The sequence below is a fragment of the Scyliorhinus canicula genome, chromosome 10 (genome assembly GCF_902713615.1).
Source record: "Scyliorhinus canicula chromosome 10, sScyCan1.1, whole genome shotgun sequence".
Taxonomy (NCBI): Eukaryota; Metazoa; Chordata; class Chondrichthyes; order Carcharhiniformes; family Scyliorhinidae; genus Scyliorhinus; species Scyliorhinus canicula.
In genome coordinates, this window is record NC_052155.1 from 100,845,133 (window position 1) to 100,859,987 (window position 14,855).

At 50.0% G+C, this 14,855-nt stretch overlaps 1 protein-coding gene across 3 annotated transcripts in view; it reads right to left on the bottom strand.

The window, feature by feature from the left end:
• ca8 (carbonic anhydrase VIII) overlaps nucleotides 1-14,855 on the bottom strand; it is a 107,705-nt gene that overhangs the window by 39,535 nt on the left and 53,315 nt on the right. The window lies entirely within an intron of this gene.

Here is a 14,855-nt window from a genome sequence, read left to right on the forward strand (position 1 = left end):
CTGATTTTATTTATTTTTAATTGTTGAAGAAATGTTATTATTACAAAATACCACACTACACCACCAATACATAAAGATACAATGCAAAAATAACACAATCAATACTCAACTCAAATCTTCAAATATACAACTAGAAAACACCCCTAACAATTGACGGTGGCTAACTCTTTGAAAAAAGGAAATGAATCGTTGCCATCTTGAGTAAAACCCTTCCACCGACCCCCAAATGATGTACTTGACGTTTCCCAGATATAGGAACTCCATTAGGTCACCCAACCAGGCCAAGACACTGGGGGAGTAGGATATCTCCACCCCAGCCGAACTTGCCTCCGGGCTATCAACAAGGTAAAGATGGGGACTTCTGCCTTCACCCCCGTCGAGTCCAAAACCCCAGAGATGGCCACCAGCAGACAAGGTTCCAGATCAATACCAAGAATCTCTGACATTGTGTGAAAGGACACCCAAAATCTTTCAAGTTTAGGTCACGATCAGAACATGTGGGTATGATTCACCCCATCCCCCTCAAACAGAGAACAATCCTTGCAACTATCCTCAACCTTCAAGAAAAAAAAAACACGTCCTCGCCTTGGTCAGATTTGCCCTGTGCACGGCCTTGAACTGAATCAAGCTGAGCCCAGCACACGAGGAAGCAAAGTTTATCCTGTGAAGAGCCTCACTCCACGTCTCCCCCATCCAAAACCTGACCCAGTTTACCCTCCCACTTCCTCTTCGCCTCATCCAATGGAGCCTGCTCCACTGACAGGACCTGGCCATAAATCTTCCCCTCACCCACATTGGCCAGCGATAAGATTCGAGAGAGAGAGAGAGAGCGCACGAAGGTGAATGAAGAAAACAGCATACACAAGAAAGCACAAACCTGGGAGTACCTAAATAAATTATAAATTAGCCCTTGGGAGTTGGAATTTGGCCAACAGTTGCTCAAAACTGATATACCTACTCTCCACAAACAGGAGCACAAATCTCCCCAGACCACCCCCCACACACACCCCATGACCTGAACGTTGAGTCTAAACCTGCTGGTTCAAAGAGATGATTACTACAAATAGGGGCTAACAATGAAATGGAGCAGAGCTTAAAATGTTGCCTAAACTGCCTCAAAACCCCCAGAGTTGACACTAGTACCGGATTGGAGGCAGATTGTGCAGGGGAAAACAGAAGCGAGGCAGTTGCCAAGGCCCCCAAGCTAGAATCACTAAAAGAGCTCACCTCCATCTGCCCCATATGGACTTCGGCTCCTTGAGCCATCCCAGTACTTTCTCAAAATTAGCTGCCCAGTAATAAAATAACAAATTGGGTAACACTAAGCCACCCAACTGTCTCTTGCTGAAGAAACGCCCCACAAATCCTTGGGGCCTTGCCCACCAAATAAAAGCTATCAATTTGTTGACTCTGAAAGAAAGATTTGGGGAGAAAAATATGGGAGACACTGAAAAAGAAATAAAAACTTTTGGAGGACCATTCATTTTAACAGCCTGGACCCTGCCCGTCAAGGTCAAATGGAGGCTATTTCACTTCTGCAAGTAGATTTAACCCCATTCACTAGACTAGCAGAATTCAATTTATGAAGCGAGGCCCAATCATTGGCCACCCAGATAACGAAAGCTAGATCTGGCACGGCGAAAAGGCAAGAACCCCAGATCTGCTCCCCTCCCTGGGGGATTCATGGGAAAGTATTCACTCTTGTCCAGATTTAATATATACCCAGAGAAGGAGCCAAAGCTCCCAAGCAATTTCATTATCTCATTCCTGGCAGAGACTGGGTCCGTAATATAAAGAACAAGATCATCTGCATACAAGCACACCCTATGCTGCCTCCCTCCCCACTTTATCCCCCTCCAATCAGTGGAAGATCTGAATGATATGGCCAGTGATTCGATAACCAAAGCAAACAAAAGCAGAGACAATGGACAGCCCTGCCTCGTATCCGTACTCAACTGAAAGTAACCAGAGCTCAAGGCATTTGTGCAAACACTTGCCGTAGGGGCCCTGTACAGAAGACGAATCCAAGATATATACTTTGGCCCAAAACCAAACCATCCCAGAATCTCAAAGAGATACCTCCCGCTCCACCCCATCAGGCACCTTTTTCTGCATCCACTGAGACGATCACCTCCGGTTCGGGCACTGGCGAGAGGAAAGAGGACGGTGCTTAATAACTGATGTACATTGGCCGACATTGGCATTCAACAATGAGATGGGGTCAACTGCCCCGCATATTTCTAATAGAGCTTGATGGGGGACCCATCTAGGCCCGGAGTTTTACCTGACTGCATTAAACCAATACATTTCATTATCTCCTCAGGGCTTAACAGGGATTCCAACTCTTCCTTTCTCTTCCCCTCCACCCCTGGGAAGGGTAACCCATCCAAAAATTGCATCATGAGCAAACTCTCCTCCAGGGACTCCGATCTGTAGAGATTAGATAAAAAGGCTTCAAATACAGTGTTAACCTTCAATGGGGTAGAAACGAAACTGCCACCTGAGCCCCTTACCTGCACAATCTCCTGGGAGAAAGCCTGCCACCTCAGCTGATGCGCTAAAAGCCAACTGGTTTTCTTCCAGTGTTCACACAATGTCCCCCTTGAACATTGCAGCTGGCTCTCCACATGACTACTGAGTGTAACTCAAATTGCATCTGCAGCTTTTTCCTACTCGCCAGTAACTCCAGTGTAGGGGCAAGTGAATACTGATGGTCCACCTCAAGGATGGAATCCATCAGCCTCTGTCGCTCCACCCTCCCAATCCTTTCCTGGTGTGCCTTCTGGAGATTATGTTCCCACCCCACCCCACTAATGACCACCTTAATGGCCTCCCACAACATAGGTGAGACAGAATCACTCTTATTCAACATAATGTACTCCCTAATGGCAGAGGAAATGTGCTCGCAAAATCCTTTGCCTGCCAACAATGCATGTCCAATCTCCTGGGTGGGCATGGAGGGGGACCCGGATGAAATACCAAGTCCATAAAATGTGGAACATGGCTCAGATCACAATGGCCGAGTAACCTGCCCTCTTCATCCAAGGAAGGAGAGGCCTACCCACAACAAAAAGTCAATCCGAGAACAAATCTGATATACATGGGAGGAAAAAGAAAAATCCTTATCACTCGATGCAAAACTGCCACAGGTCTGCCCCCCCCCCCCCCTCCCCCTCCCCCAACCAAATCTGCTCCGTAAAAATCAATAATGCCTTTGCCATCCCAGATGGGATCAGAAACTCTGATCTAGATCGGTCCAACTGAGGGCCCAAACATAATGCACAATCACCAGGCAGGAATATTCCCTTCCAGTCATGGAACACCTCAGCATTCAGGACATTCAGCCTCTGATCTTCGAGTAAGCTTTCTCCAAGATGGCCTTCAGGACGCGCGACAATGCAGAATCACCGAGCAGAAATTGATAGCCAAGTTACGCACGCACGAGTACGGCCTCAACCAGGACCTTGGATTCATGTCGCACTACATTCACCCCCCCCCCCCCCCACCATCTGGCCTGAGCTTGCAAAATCCTACCACTGTTCTGGTTTGAGACAATTCACACCTCTTTAACCTGTGATTATCCCTCTCTCCAGTCGCACCTTCTGGACCTGTAAAGACTTAATTACCCGCAGAGACTCGCATTCAAATTATCATCTTGCATCACTGACTTTGTCTATATATGTATTTATGGAACCATCCTCTTCATTCACCTGATGCACTCCAAAAGCTAGTGATTCCAAACAAATCTGTTGGACTTTAACCTGGTGTTGTAACACTTCCTACTGTACTACTTTTATACTCCATTCCACATAGAATAATGGCTCACATTTTATTTGTCTTCCTAATTACTTGCTGTACCACCATACTAATCTTTTGTGATTCACATTTGAAGATAACCAGGTCCCTGTGCCACAGAATTCTACAGTCAATTTCTCTATTCAAATAATATCCCCCTCGAGACTTCCAGTGGCGGCCATAGAGAGAGTGGTCACATTTGGTGGCTCCTGCTTGAGGTGGATATTTTTGGTCCTTCCCCACCCGATTTGAGTGGCGTTTGATGGCAAAAGGTGCATGAGTACTGAGGGAATGTAATACTCCTCTTGCAGGACTGGTTTATGGCTTATCGGACGAGGGGTGCAATGAGCAAGAGGCAGCAGTTTGATGAGAGAATAATAGAGGTGTGACACAGGAGAAGATGGCGGAGAATAGGAGGGCAGCGCTGCCTGCCCAGTGGTCTATGGAGCAGCTGGTGGAATTTCTCAACAGAAAGTTCCAGTAGCAACGGTAGGAGGCCTCAGAGGACCTGGCTACGGTGGTGGAGCCGCTTAGGGCACGATTGCTCATTTAAAGCAGAGGCGGGGACACAGGGTCAGGCAATCCAAAAAATGGAGGCGACTGTGGGGGAGCATGAGGATTGACTGACCTCGCTGGAGGCAGAGATGGGGATGGTGACGAGCAGCCAAAAAAGTCTGAGGGAGAAGGTGGAGCATCTTGAAAACCGCTCCAGGAGGCAAAATCACCGGATCTTGGGGACACCCGGGGGTATTGAAGGAGCGTAGGCTGCTAAGTTGGTGGCAAACATATCAGAGAAGCTGATGGGGGAAGGGGTCTTTGACCACCCGCTCGAGGTGGACAGAGCACAGAGGCCCTGAGGAGGCCATAAGTGGCGGAACAGCCGGGGGCGATGGTGGTGAGGCTGCATAATATTCTCGATAAAGAGATGATGATGAGGTGGGCAAGGCAGACTAAGAAGTGCACATGAGGATTGGGGGGGGGGGGGGGGGGGGGGGGGGGGGGGGGAGACGAGCTGTGTATTTATCAGGACCTGGTAGCGGAGTTGGCCAAGCGAGGGCTGGTTACAACCGGATCAAGACTGTCCTCTACAAGAAGGAGGCAAGGTTTAGGGTTCTGTACCCCGCTCATCTGTGGGTTACGCACCAGAACCTAGACTTCTATTTTGACTCGCCGGAGGAGGTGAAGGACTTTATGAGAGATAATGGACTGGGAGGTGTATGAGGAAATTGAAGTTTGGGTTATGTATAGAATGTGGGCACACACGTTGAGTGGATAGGCGAAGGTTAAAGTGAGGGCAGCGGAGAGGGCGAGTGTCCCTTTTGTTTTTCATTTAAATATTTTTATTCGCCATATTTTCTTAGTTTTCATCATAAAGAAAAACAAGAAAAACCCAACAATATATAAAAAGAAACAGTCCCACCCAAACCTAAGAAACCCCCCCTCTACCCGATCCCACCCCCCCCCCAGTCAATGGTAACTAACTCCCAAAAATGCATCATGAATAAACCCCAACAATTGTAGATATTGTGCCACCCCCCACCCCTCTCAAATGTTGCCTTCTCCAGGGTCAGAAACTCCAGCAGATTCCCCCCCTCCATGCCGAGGCACAGAATGACCTCCACCCAACAGGACCTGCCTACGAATGATCAGCAAGGCAAAGGTTAAAACATTTTCCCCGGTCCCACCTGCAACTCAGTCTGGTCTGACACCCCGAATATGGCTTCTAGGCACAGGGCTCCACATCCATATACGAGACCCCCGAGATTGTGCTAAGTACCGTCCTCCAAAACCTTTCCAGCTTCGGGCAGGGCCAAAACATAACAACATGGTTCACGGGGCCCCTCCCACATTGCTCACAGACATCCTCCACCCCTGGAACAACCAGCTCATCCTTGCCTTTGTGAGGTGCACATTATGCACGACTTTCAGCTGCATCAGCCCCAACCGCGCACACGAAGTCATCCTCCGCAGCATCTCACACCCCAAGCCCTCTTCCAACGCACCCCCCAGCTTACCCTCCCACTTGTCTTAATCCCCTCCATAGACACCCTGCACTCCACCAGGATCCTCCAATATAAACAACCCCCCCTTTCCAGCCTCCCGCGGATAGCACCGCGTCCCGCGTCCAGCAACAAGGTCGGCGGAATCGGGAAGGTCAGGATAACTTTTCTTGCAAAATCCCGAACCTGCAGGTACCCAAATCCTTCCTCCTGCGCTAAATCCTCTCCCAACTCCTCCAGGCTCATGAATTGCCCCTCAAGGAACAAGTCCTTAATTTCCTTGATTCCCCCTCTCATCCCATCTCCGAAACCTCACATCCATCTTTCCTGGCTCGAACCTACGGCTCCAAATCGACAACCCCCCTGACCCGGCCCCCAGCTTAAAATGTTGCCTAAAGTGCCTCCAAATCCTCAATGCTGTCACCACCACCGGACTCACTGAGAACTTTCCTGGAGCCATCAGAAGCGGTTGCCAGCACCCGCAACCCCAACCCTCTGCATGAGCCCGACTCTTATCTTAACCCACCGGGCATCCCCCCCCCCCCCCCCCCCCCCCCTCCCCCTCCTTGCTCCAGCCACAGATAAATTACATGATCAGCATGTCCACCCCTCTGGAGAACGACTTCGATAACAACACCAGCACTGGAATTGAAACAGGAATCGTGGCAAAACATAAAAACTGCCTGCACCTAGCCTGTCAATGACAAAGGGAGATTGTCCCACCTCGACAGATTGGCCTTCACCCTCCCCACCAAACTAATGAAATTTAGTTTTGGAGCCCTCCCTAATCTTGGGCCACGTGCAGCCTCAAGTACCTAAAATGGGTTTCCCTAAACTGAATGGCAGCCACCCCTCCTCCCCCCCCCCCTCCCCCCCTCCACCCCCCCCTGGCTGGGAGACTAAATTCAATTTATACCCCGAAAACATCCCAAATCTCTGGAGCAGCTTCATTAAACTCCCCACTGACATGCCTGGTTCCAAGATACAGGAAAGCAGATCACTGATGTATATGGACACCCTATGTTCCACCACTTACCCCCTCCCCCCACTATCCCCTTCCACAGCTCAAGCTCCTTAGCATAATGGCCAAGGGCTCTATAGCCAATGCAAACCGGGGAGACATGGGGCACCCCTGCCCCCTTACCACTGTGCAGTGTAAAGCACCGAGTTCATGCTGTTGTGCGAACACGCGCCATCGGTTCCTTACACAACAGCCGGACCCATATCACAAACCTCGACCGAATTCCAATCTCTCCAATACTGCCATTAAGCAACTCCACTCTACTCAATCAAATGCCTTCTCTGCGTGCAGTGCCACCACCACCTCAGTCTTTTTTCCCTCCACCGGGGACAGAACAACCTCCTCACATTGGAGAACAACTGCCTGCCATTCCTTCTGATCCTCCCCAATCACCTTCGGAAGGCATCCCTCCAATCTTGACGCCAGTACCTTTGCCAATATCTTGGCATCTACATTGAATAGGGATATGGGTCTATACGAATCACACTCCATTGGATCGTTATTCTTCTTTAGTAGAAAAATCAAAGCCTGCCCCATCATTTGCAGAAAGAACCCGTGCCTATCGCATCCTCAAATATTCCTACCATCAGTGGCGCCAACTTATCTTTCAATTTCTCATAGAGGTGAACTGGGAACCAATCAGGCCCGCCATCTTCCCTTCCTGCATCCTCCCAATTGCCTCCTTCACTTCCGGCTCCCCCCACCGGCCCCTCCACCTGCTCTATCCTCCTCACCCAGCCCTCGGATACTCCGACATGTCCAGGAACTCCATCATCTCCTCCCCCGGTGGCTCTGATCTACATAGATCCTTATAAAACTCTGAATACTTTATTGATCTGCTCCAGGACCACCACCAGCTTCTCCATCTTATCCCCTACCCAAACTACCTCCCCGCCGCTGCCTCGCTCCGGAATTGGCCTGCCAACATACCCCCTGCCTTTGCCCAGTGCTCATAAACCGCCCTCCTCACCCATCTCAACTGGTGCACCACTTTCCCCATGGACAACTGTTTGAACCTCGCCTGCAACTCCTTCCTCTTGGCCAAAAGACCCAGATCCAGGTCCCCTGCTTACCTCCCATCTACCTCCAGAATCTCCTCTCATCAGCTTTTGGCGCTCCTTTAGCTCTTTCTTGTCCACCTTAGCTCTGAACGAGATCATCTCCCCCCTCACCACTGCCTTCAGAGCCTTCCAAACCACTGACCGTAAAACCTCCCCATGCAATCCTCGATCACCTTCCTGACCTTATCACAAACGCTCCAGTCTGCTAACAACCCCCATCCATTCTCCAACCAGGTCTCTGGGCCATCCCCTTCTCCAAAAACATATCCAACCAATACGGAGCATGCTCCAAAATCACTATTCCTGAGTACTCCAACCTTCTAACCCCAGCCAATAGCACCTTCCCCACCATGAAAAATCTATCCTTAAGTACACCTTGTGTACGAGGGAGTAATATGAATACTCCTGTTTCCTCGGGTGTCAGAACCTCCACCGGTCTACTCCTCCCATCTCCCTCATGAGCCCAGTCAGAATCTTCACCCCACTTGACTTGTCCAGCGTGCGAGGCTCAGACCTATCCATCCTCGGTTCCTGCACCATATTCCAATCCCTCCCCATTATCAACTCGTGGGTTTTAATCTGAGGGCACCCATCACCCTCTTCACAAACTCTGCATCATCCCAGTTGGGGCCACAAACACTCACCAGTGCCACCAACCTCCCCTCTAACCCCCCCACCCACCCCCATCACTGTCACGTACCTGCACCCTTGGTCCGTCACCACCTTCTCCATCTGAAACCTCACTCTCTCTCGGCCACCGAAACCGCTACATACACACACCCCACCATCCGAGCCCTGCTATCGAACCCAGAGCGGAAAACCTGACTCACGCAACCCTTCCTAAGCCTCACCTGATCCTTCACCCTCAGGTGGGTTTCCTGAAACATCACCATGTCGGCCTTTTAGCTCGATCTCTTCAACGGTCCCCCCTAACCCCCTCACGTTCCATGTCACTATTCTGACCGGGAGTCTTAAACCCTCCCCACCCCTCCTACGCACCATCATCACAGCCCCATGCCCTGCCTTTCGGGCCTGGCCCATCCCACCCTTTATTACTGTCAAACCCTCCTCCCGCTCACAGATTCCCCCTCATCCACTTCCTCTTGATCCTCACAGTATCGATCGCATACCCCCCCCCCCACCTTTCACATCTCTTGAGGCCCAAAACCGGTTCGACCTGACTCCAATGACTGCTGCCCCTCCCCCACCACACTCCAATTCACTAGCTAGTGAGGAGGCCCCCCTCCTCCCAATACCCTCCTCATGACCCAGTCCCTGAAAACAAAGACAAATAAAGCCAGTGCAAAAACTGTGCCCCAGAAAACCGCTATAACCCCAAAGCCCAATATAATTGTAAACAATTGTAGGCTATAACAAAGGTAAACTGCCCTTTCCCATTCAACCAACGGAAAAACCCAGCTGTACCCCCACGAACAGAACAAAATACAACTCAAAACTAGAGATAAAGGCTAAGCACAGCTCCTCTCCCTTCAGTCCAAGTCCCAATCCCAGTCCCGTCCCTCATTTCAGTCCCAATCCTTCAGCCTTCACGAATGCCTCAGCTGCCTCCGTTGACTCAAAGTAGAAGTCCCTCAAGTTGTAGGTCACCCTCAGCTTCTCTAGGTAGACCACGCCAAACTGCACGCCGTTACTGTAGAGTGTCACCTTCACATGTCCGAAACCCTCACTCCTTCTCGCCAGCTCCACTGTCAAGTCCTGGTATGTTTGAATACCAACTCCTTCCCACTTTACCATCACGCCTTTGCTTTGCCCAACTCAGGAACTTCAGCTTGACGTGAAACTTGTGAAAGCAAATTATAGCCTCCCTTGGTGGCTTGGGCCTGAGCAACTAATGCACCCTGTACAGCTCATATCAGGAGGCTTCTTCCCCCTCCCCATGTCAGCATCTTCACATGTCAGCATCTTCACAAAGTACTCAGTCGGTCTCGGATCCTCCACCCCCTCAGGCAGGCCCAAAATCCGTAAATTCTGCCGCCTCAACCTTTGTTAGCCTCCGCTGCCCTCTGCAGCTCCTCACCCATCGAGGTGAATGGGTCACATGCTGCGACAGAGCCTCCTACACCCCTTTCAATTTCTCTTCTTGCTCCCGTACCTCGGCTGTCTTCGGCATTGCCGTCTTCACTGGGGCAATCGCCTCCTCCTCCCATTCTTCATCGAGCCATGATCTTCTTTTGCAGCATCTCCATGTGCTTGGCGAACTGCCTCTGAATTCTCTGGTCATCACCTCGGTCACGGTTATCACTGTGAGGAGAGCAGCACCACCCAGCGATCCAGCCTCAGCCATCGGTCCTGCTGCCGGGCTAACCTGTTCACTTGACGGCAAACTTCCGCTCGCCCCCTTCTTCCCAGCGGCTTTCTTCTGGGTCTTAGACATTGCCCACCTTGCTTATGCTTTCCTGCACCAGCTTATTCAAAAACGGCCTCTGAAACCAGGCATTAAAATCCAAAACCCAGAGCCTCGAGCAGGAGCCGCCCAACATGAGACATTCACCTACGTGCCACCATCAGAAGGCCCGTGTCTTTTGATTTTTTTTTGTACGTGTGAGGGGGATGGGGGGTTGAAGGGCGGAATGGGTGGGATGCAGGGTAGCCAGAGGCCCCAGGCAAGGGCCACCATGCAAGCTGGTTGGGCTAGTTAATGGGGGTGAGGGTGGAATGAGAGGAGAGACTGAGGCTAGTGGATGAGGTTTTGAGGGTGGACCGGAGGTACTCGGTATGCCAGAGGAGGCACTATAAAGGAGAGACAGAGGCTCCATGGGGTTTGGATTGGTGTCCATGGGGAAGGCGGCAGAGCAAATGCGGAGAGCTAGAGGGGCAGTGTAGGAGTACGAGGAAAATGCGAGCAGGATGTTGGTGCATCAACTGAGGAAGCAAGCAGCAACGAAGAGGCTGGAGAGGTTAGGCATGAGAGAGGCACGATGGTGACAGACCCAAAGATGGAAAATGGGGTATTTGAGGTCTTTTACAAAAGGTTTTACGAGTCAGAGCCTCCGCCTGGGGAGGAGATGAGACGGTTCTTGGATGGGCTGAAGTTCCCAAGAGTGGAGGAGAAGGTGCAGGGGTTGGGGGCCCCGATTGGGCTGAGGGAGGTGATGGACTGCATAGGCTCGATGTAGGTGGGGAAGGCCACTGGGACGGGTGAGTTTGCAGCCAAATTCTTAAGATGCTTTGTGCGGTACTGGGGTCCCTGCTTGTGAGGATTTCTAATGAGTCGGGGGGGGGGGGGGGGGGTTGCTCCCCCATATTGTCGCAGGCATCCATTTTGTTGATTTTAACGAAGGTTAAGGATCCAGAACAGTATGGGTCATACCACCCGATGTTGTTAAGTGTGGATGCGGAGTTGATTGCGAAGGTGTTAGCATCGCGGACTGTGCACCAGGGCGATACGAGAGGACCAGACAGGGTTTGTGAAGGGGCAACAGCTATCGACAAATGTGCGCATGTTGCTGAATGTCATTATGATGCCACCTGAGGAGCAAGAGGTAGAAGTGGTGGTGGCAACGGATGCGGAGATGCCTTTCGGATGCGGAGAAGCCTTTCGATCGGTTTGAAGGGGCGTATTTGTTGGAGGTGCTGGGCTGGTTTAGGTTTGGCCAGGGTTTTGTGGATTGGATTCAGCTGCTGTATAGGCAGTGATGATTAGTGTCCGGATGAATTCTGGGTACTTCAGGTTGAATTGGAGGACGAGGCAGGAGTGCCCACTCTCCCCGCTGTTTTTTTGTTCTGGCAATAGTGCCGTTGGCAATTCATTTAAGACATCGAGGGATTGGAGAGGAATTGATAGAGGAGGGGTCGAGAACAGAGTTTTGTTGTATGCAGAGGATCTGCTGCTATATATATCTCTGATGGGGAGTTTTGATGGGATTATAAAGACCCTGAAGGAATTTGGCCATTTCTCAGGGTATAAATTGAACATGGGGAAAAGTGAGGAGTTCTCAATTAATGTTAGAGGGCAGGAGAGGACGCTAGTGGAATTGCCGTTCCAAGTGGTGGGTGTGAGCTTTCAGTATCTTGGGAGACAAGTGGCGTGGGGCTGGGCCTAGCTGCATAAATTGAACTTAGGCAACAGGTGGAGGGTATGAAATCGGACTTTTAGAGGTGGTATGTGTTGCCTTTGTCATTAGCTGGGCGCATGCAGGTGGCTAAAATGATGGTGCTGCCCGTGTTCCAAAACCTCCCCATCTTTGTTCCCATGTTTTTTTTAGGAAGGTGAATGGGATCATTGAGAGGTTTGCGCAGGCGGGGAAAATCCTAGGGGTGAGGAGGGCATTTTTGGAGAGGGTGTGGGGTAGGGGGCGCCTGGCATTGCCAAGTTTGCTGAATTACTACTGAACTGCGAACATCGTAATGGTCAGGAAATGGGCAGTGGAGGAAGGGTCAGTTTGGGGACAAATCCGAGGGCATTGTTGTTGGCACACCTCCCATTCTCGCCAGCCTGGTACTCCATGAGCCCAGTGGTGGTCTCCACATTTGGAGTCTGGAACCAATGCAGGCAATATTTCGGGTTAGAAGGCATGTCTCTATGGGCGCCGATATGCGACAATCATAGGTTTGTGGTGGCGGGGTATATGCGAAGTTCCGGAGGTGGCAGCAGGTGGGGTTGGAGTACTTCAGGAACTTGTTTGTAGGGAATAAGTTTACAGGCTTGGAGGAGCTTGAGGAGATATATCAATTGCCTAAGGGGAATGGGTTCTGGGTCCTGCAGGTAAGGAGAGAGGCGCTGTCCTTCCCGGGGCTGCCACCTCTGGTGCTGCAAGATAAGTTGTCCGAAGATGGTAGCATGGCAGCAGGGTAGCATGGTGGTTAGCATAAATGCTTCACAGCTCCAGGGTCCCAGGTTCGATTCCCGGCTGGGTCACTGTCTGTGTGGAGTCTGCACGTCCTCCCCCTGTGTGCGTGGGTTTCCTCCGGGTGCTCCGGTTTCCTCCCACAGTCCAAAGATGTGCGGGTTAGGTGGATTGGCCATACTAAATTGCCCGTAGTGTCCTAATAAAAAAAGTAAGGTTAACGGGGGGTTGTTGGGTTACGGGTATAGGGTGGATAAGTGGGTTTGAGTAGGGTGATCATGGCTCGGCACAACATTGAGGGCCGAAGGGCCTGTTCTGTGCTGTACTGTTCTATGTTCTATGTTCTATGACATTGGGAGGGGAGAGCTTTGGACATTATGGAGAGCTGTTGGAGAGGGAAGACACACTGGTGGAGGAGATCAGGCACGCATGGGAGGAGGAGTTGGGTGAGGGTACAAGGGCTGGACTGTGGAAAGAAGTCCTGTGGAGGGTGAACGCATCCTCGTTGTGTGCGAGGTTAAGCCTCATCCAATTTAAGGCGGTGCATAGGGCCCATGGTCGCTAGGATGAGCCGGTCCTTTGCAGGCGTGAAGGGGGGGGAAATCACATTTGAGCGTGTCCAAAGCAGAGGGGGTTCTGGCAGGGGTTCTCGGATGTTACGTACAAGAGTCTAGGTGTAGGGGTGACCCAGAGCCGGAGGTGACGACATTCGGAGTGTCGGAAGAGCTGGGAGTCCAGGTGGGTAGAGAGGCCGATGTGTTGGCCTTTGCCTCCCTAATAGCCCGGACACAGATTCTTTTGAGCTTGGCAGGACTCAGCTGCCAAAGGTGGAGGTGTGGGTAAGCGACCTGGCAGAATTCCTGCACTTGGAAAAGGTTAAGTTTGCCTCACGAGGAGCAGAGGAAGGGTTCACCCGGAGATGGAAACTGTTTATCAACTTCTTTGAAGTGAATTAAGGGATCAGCGTGGTGGTTTAAGGTTTGTTTTTGTCTTTTTATGGTTTCATTTTGGGTGGGAAACTAAGGGAACAGGCAGAGTTGTGGGCTTGGTATCAGTGTCCATGGTTGGCTTGTTTTTGTATCTATGGTTTTCTGATATTTTTATGTATATATGCAAAATGCCTTTAATAAAAATATTTTTAAAAATAACATCCTGTTCTCCTATTCTTCCTACCAGACAACCTCACATTTTCCCATGTTATAATTCATCTGTCAACATTTCACCCACTCACTTAACCTATCTATATATCCTTTATAGACTATGCATCCTCCTCACAATTTGCTTTCCTACCTTTGTATTGTGAGCAAACTTGAATTGTTAGGGCACAGAAGGAAACCATTCAGCCCATTGTGTCTGCTTCAGCTCTCCAACGAGCATTATGACAGTGCCATTAGCCTGCCTTTTCCCCTCAACATGATTACTTGAATAGGAACAATCTAATGCACCTCAGAACAATCTAATGCTCTCTTGAATGTGTCGACTGAACCAACCTCCGTCACACCCAGGCGATGCATTCAAGACCCGAGCCACTCTGAAAATGTCACATTTGCTTCTTTTGCAAATCACTTTCAATCTGCGCCCTCCCATTTTCGATCCTTTTATAAGCAGAAACAGTTTCTCCCCATCTGCTCTGCCCAGCCCACTCATGATTTTTAACATTAACATGAACATCCAAAGTCATTAATATGATTGTAGAAAGTCGAGGCTCCAGCACAGACCTCTGTGGCACTCCAGTAGTTAGTTTGCTAACCTGAGAATTACACATTTAGCCCGACTCGTTTCCTGATAGTTAGACAGTCCTCAGTCTATGTTTATATATTAATTATTACCATGAACTCTTACCATGTGAAATCACCTTTTATATGACACCTGATCAAATGCTTTTTGGAAATCCAAGCACGCTATATCTATTGATTCCCATTTATCCATCCTGGTTGTTAAAGAACACCAAATAAATTTGTCAAACATAATTTCTCTTTCATAATACCATATTGATTCTGCTTGATTGTATATTGATTTTCTAAATGTCCTGCTACTACTTCCTTAATAATGGATTCCAGCATTTTCCCAATGGCCACTGAAAGGCTACAGCCTATAGTTTCCTGCTTTATGTCTCCCTCTTCTCTTGAATAAATGTGTTAGAGTTGCAGTTTATGAGTCCACTGGGACG